At 44.1% G+C, this 6,069-nt stretch overlaps 1 pseudogene; it reads left to right on the forward strand.

The window, feature by feature from the left end:
• The window catches only part of LOC123482436, a 19,188-nt pseudogene continuing 13,119 nt past the window's right edge, over positions 1–6,069 (forward strand).

A 6,069-nucleotide genomic window follows, 5' to 3' on the forward strand; every position in this document is an offset into this window, starting at 1 on the left:
ATGGCCATTGCTGATGTCATCAATCAGCTGGTCGAGGCGCATGAACAGGGAAAATACATCAACCTCAACAAGTAAGAACCTCAACCTAACCCTAACCCTAACCTAACCCTAACCTAACCCTAACCTACAGCTCTCCATGGACTGCCACCTAGCTAAAGCCCGAGGGTAAGTGTCTTGTGACCCACCAAGTAAACAAAGCATTATTTCTTGCCAGAAACCCGTCTTTATTCTCAAACGAACTTGGCTGCAACCATCATTTGGGAAACCTTGTGTTGTGTGGAATGATAATCTGAGCCAACGGGACGAAATAGGGAGGGACCTATCAGAATTTGTCCAACATATAAACTTGTATTTTCAGTTCAGTTGCAAAACATTTTGCTACGGTTTACTACGCAGTGCACTAATGAATACACCCCTGAATGGACCCGTTCTAACCTCTAACACTCCTTTACACTTCGTCATCAGGGTGAAGACCAAGTGCTCTGCCCAGGCTAGTAGACGTCATAGCTGCTGTTCCACCCCACTACAGACGTGCCCTGGTGCCTAAACTCAAGACCAAGCCTATCTGCACTGCCAGCGGGGTACGTACCTGTGTGTGTGTGTTTGAGGGTCTGTCTGTCAGCTTCAAATGGACAAGCAATAAAAAAAAATGACCCTTTTTTAAAGTTTCTGACGAGACACGTGTGCTTGTGTCTCTTTGTCCAGATTGCAGTAGTTGCTGTGATGTGCAAACCCCATCGCTGCCCTCACATCAGCTTCACTGGAAACATCTGTGTGTGAGTGCATAGTAACAGATCAACTTCTCGCTTAAGACGGTAAAACTAGAAGAATTCTGATCATAATGTTGTATTGATTTATAAAGAGGAACCAATCTGTTTTCTGCCGTGACAGATAGTGTCCAGGCGGGCCAGACTCAGACTCAGTCTTACACTGGCTACGAGGTAAATCAACGCTACTGTAGTCCAGAACCTCAACATCTCTGTGTGTTGTCTAAAAGTCTAGTGTTCTTTCTCTCTGTCAGCCGACACCTATGAGAGCCACCAGAGCGCGTTATGATCCCCATCTGCAGACCAGACATCGAGTGGAACAGGTCAGTGACACACACACAGTGCAGTACCCCACTATAATTTTTTTACCAGATGATAATAGTAATAATAATAATAATTCACATTAGAAATATGGGAAGTCACGTCATTCACCGCTGCACTACATGTGTAGCAAGGTAACCAACTTTTGGCTTTGCCCCTGTTCTGAGAGGAGGCCCTATACATCACTGAACATATGTTTTCCTGTCCAGTTGAAGCAGCTGGGCCACAGTGTGGACCAGGTGGAGTTCATAGTGATGGGAGGGACTTTCATGGCCCTGGCTGAGGAGTATTGAGACCACTTCATCAGGAACCTCCATGACGCCCTGTCAGGACACACCTCTAACAACGTAGCTGAGGCCATCAGGTAATACTATAATAATAATAATAACATGCCATTTAGCAGACGCTTTTATCCAAAGCGACTTAGTCACGCGTGCATACATATTTGTGTATGGGTGGTCCCGGGGATGGAACCCACTACCTTGGCGTTACAAGCGCCGTGCTCTACCAGCTGAGCTACAGAGGACCACTACTACTAACCCACCCCCACCCCGTCAGGACACACCTCTAACAACGTAGCTGAGCTACCCTCCTGTAGGTTTGAATTCCAACCCTGTTCCTGGAGAGCTACCCTCCTGTAGGTTTGAATTCCAACCCTGTTCCTGGCGAGCTACCCTCCTGTAGGGTTTCGTTTCAATCCCAGTTGTAACTAACCTGATTCAGCTTATCAACCTGCTAATTATTAGAATCAGGTGTGCTAGATTAGGGTTGGAGTGAAAACCTACAGGACGGTATCTCTCCAGGAACAGGGTTGGAATTAAAACCTACAGGAGGGTAGCTCTCCAGGAACAGGGTTGGAATTAAAACCTACAGGAGGGTATCTCCCCAGGAGCCCTGAATTAGGCCCGACCATATGTCTCCTATTGTTTTGGAGGAATCTTTGCTCCCTCTGGTTGTGAAATGGTTCCTGTCTGAAGGAGTGTGATGGTCAGTTTGTTCCATGAGATGGCAATGTTCTCTGTGTCATGAGATCTAGCAAACGCTGTTGACCAGGGACGGGCAACTTTAATTGAGGTAGGGGCCACAAGAAATCGGAACTCATTATGAGGGGCCACAGTTGCTCGCAATTCTACACATTTTGCTATGGCGTGTAGAGAAACTTTACAGTTTTAAAGCAAGTTTTCTGCAATTCTACTAATTTTGCCATAAGGTGGAGAGAAATGTTTACAGTTTTTTAATATGAAATCTGAGTGACACTGACTAACAAAATCAATCCGAGGGCCTTCCAGTTGCACGTCCTTGCTGTAGACATTTTCTCAGCAAATATCCTTATTAACCTATCTGACAAATGAAGACCTGGAAGTAGTGCACATTTCACCTGGTATTTGTTTAGTTGTTATGGAGAGGGATTATAAAGTGTCCCATCTTTGGGAGCTCCAACATGACTGACTGCTGTGGCCCTTCACAGGAGGGAGAAGTTTAGCGTGACGTCTGGGAGATGAATAGAATATGGAGGGATGTGATAAAGGAGTGGAGAGATGGACCCTGAGGGCTTGTTAGTCAGGGTATTTACTCCCTGGTGGCCGATAAGACGTGTGTGTGTGTTCTCATGTATTGCTCATCCAGTGGTGTTATCAGCAGGTTCGTTAAGACACGATTACAGTAATTGTTACGGCAGCTAATCAGGCTGAGACGTGGGAGGCCCTTATCACTGCTGTGTGTGTGTGTAAGCGTGTGCGTGTGTAAGCGTGTGTGTGTGTGTGCGTGTGTGTCTGCCTGTGGCAATCACGCTTCTCCGAGTCCCACTGTGCCTTTTGTTCGCTTGATGAGAAAAGCCTCTGCGTGTGACCTGCGGATAATCATCCAAATAATGGCATTTTTATTGACTAATTTCCGCCAATCTGATGTGTTCTCTGGGGCAATTACTCCTGTGATTGTCTTAAATCAGACATCAGACTGTTAGAATGGACATTTCGTTCCCAGTAATAGTTTGTAGGAATATGAGCTGAGATGACTGGTCTAGATGATGATGAGCAAACCTGTCCAAGTGGAGAGAATGACAGCCAGACTAATGAGGTAGATGACGTCTAATCTCAGCTCAATTCAACGTGAATCTGCTCTCCTTGTTCCTCACAGTTTCAATACATCCTCAATCTGCTCTCCTTGTTCCTCACAGTTTCAATACATCCTCAATCTGCTCTCCTTGTTCCTCACAGTTTCAATACATCCTCAATCTGCTCTCCTTGTTCCTCACAGTTTCAATACATCCGCAATCTGCTCTCCTTGTTCCTCACAGTTTCAATACATCCTCAATCTGCTCTCCTTGTTCCTCACAGTTTCAATACATCCTCAATCTGCTCTCCTTGTTCCTCACAGTTTCAATACATCCTCAATCTGCTCTCCTTGTTCCTCACAGTTTCAATACATCCTCAATCTGCTCTCCTTGTTCCTCACAGTTTCAATACATCCTCAATCTGCTCTCCTTGTTCCTCACAGTTTCAATACATCCTCAATCTGCTCTCCTTGTTCCTCAGTTTCAATACATCCTCAATCTGCTCTCCTTGTTCCTCACAGTTTCAATACATCCTCAATCTGCTCTCCTTGTTCCTCACAGTTTCAATACATCCTCAATCTGCTCTCCTTGTTCCTCACAGTTTCAATACATCCTCAATCTGCTCTCCTTGTTCCTCACAGTTTCAATACATCCTCAATCTGCTCTCCTTGTTCCTCACAGTTTCAATACATCCTCAATCTGCTCTCCTTGTTCCTCACAGTTTCAATACATCCTCAATCTGCTCTCCTTGTTCCTCACAGTTTCAATACATCCTCAATCTGCTCTCCTTGTTCCTCACAGTTTCAATACATCCTCAATCTGCTCTCCTTGTTCCTCACAGTTTCAATACATCCTCAATCTGCTCTCCTCGTTCCTCACAGTTTCCTGCCAGTGACTTGGAGTGGGTCGTCCAAGTAGTTGCGCTTGAGTTGCCCCTAATATAAGCACAGATCTAATAAGATTAAGAGATTTTAAGATTATTTTATTGTCCAATTTGTACACATGGTCCAACAGAAATTCGGGTTCCGCTTTATTCCAACCCCTCCGAAAGACAGACGCATGCATACATACACAGAGGTTGGGGCAGGGGGCTGGATAGATGACCCATAACCTCAATCTGACCCAGGGGGCTGGATAGATGACCCATAACCTCAATCTGACCCTATCAGCCATCGGACTAGAATGTCATTCTTGTTCTTTGGAATCAGCGGCCTGTTACTGACAACTAACTCCTCCCTCTCCTTTCCTGTCTAGGTAATCAGAACGCAGTAACACCAAGTGTGTTGGCATCACCATGGAGACGCGTCCTGACTACTGTCTGAAGAGACACCTCAGTGACATGCTGGGGTACGGCTGTACCCGGCTGGAGATAGGGGTTCAGAGTGTCTACGAGGACGTAGCACGGGATACCAACAGGTGAGTGTGTCAGTCAGAGGTCATTCGTTTGTGGGTGTGAGATAGGGGTTCAGAGAGCCTACGAGGATGTAGTACGAGACACCAACAGGGCAGGGGTTAAGGGTCAGGGGGGATTTTGAATGTAGTCGTTATAGCGACTGCTAGTGATATGTCACTTGTCTTAGTCATTTGTCAGTGTTCTTTATAGATTTACATGGTGTAACATTTCTCTCGCTCACCTCTCCGATGTCAGATGATCATGGGCCTTTCGCAGCGGACACTCCGTTGTGTGGCGTGTTTTAAAAGCTTAAATTCCCTTTTTGTCCCAATTTTATTTATTTATTATTTAAATGTGACTTGTTGGTCTAAACATATCTTTCATGATCAACTTTCAAATGAATCAAATGGAGGCCAGTAACTGAGTTCTATTTCAGAAAGTTTTATGTTTGTGAATATCCTAAATGAAAACATGATATGGTAATAATGAGAGAGAATAACTGAATGGGAAGTTTAAACAAATCTTATAAGTTTCTGGCCTCCACCTGACCAAAGCTTTCGGAAAAACTAAGTGTGCTGCCGGAAAACCCCTCATTGTACACCAAACAGCCAATAATATAGGCCTACACTAAATAAAACCCCTCCTTGTACACCAAACAGCCAATAATATAGGCCTACACTAAATAAAACCCCTCCTTGTACACCAAACAGCCAATAATATAGGCCTACACTAAATAAAACCCCTCCTTGCACACCAAACAGCCAATAATATAGGCCTACACTAAATAAAACCCCTCCTTGCACACCAAACAGCCAATAATATAGGCCTACACTAAATAAAACCCCTCCTTGCACACCAAACAGCCAATAATATAGGCCTACACTAAATAAAACCCCTCCTTGCACACCAAACGGCCAATAATATAGGCCTACACTAAATAAAACCCCTCCTTGCACACCAAACAGCCAATAATATAGGCCTACACTAAATAAAACCCCTCCTTGCATACCAAACAGCCAATAATATAGGCCTACACTAAATAAAACCCCTCATTGTACACCAAACAGCCAATAATATAGGCCTACACTAAATAAAACCCCTCCTTGCACACCAAACAGCCAATAATATAGGCCTACACTAAATAAAACCCCTCCTTGTACACCAAACAGCCAATAATATAGGCCTACACTAAATAAAACCCCTCCTTGCACACCAAACAGCCAATAATATAGGCCTACACTAAATAAAACCCCTCCTTGCACACCAAACAGCCAATAATATAGGCCTACACTAAATAAAACCCCTCCTTGTACACCAAACAGCCAATAATATAGGCCTACACTAAATAAAAATGTAGTTCAATCAAATTTGCAGTAAACGTTACTTGTACAAGTATTGGGGATTTATTATTCTCCTAAATTGATGGGATGACTAACTTAGAAAGAATGCATTCTTGACTGGGCTAATGTAGGCTGTGACACCTGGCAAGGCTGTGATTGATGTGAAGAGCTGTTTTAGGGGTTAAAATAAGATAA

Source organism: Coregonus clupeaformis, chromosome 33, assembly GCF_020615455.1.
Source record: "Coregonus clupeaformis isolate EN_2021a chromosome 33, ASM2061545v1, whole genome shotgun sequence".
Lineage (NCBI taxonomy): Eukaryota > Metazoa > Chordata > Actinopteri > Salmoniformes > Salmonidae > Coregonus > Coregonus clupeaformis.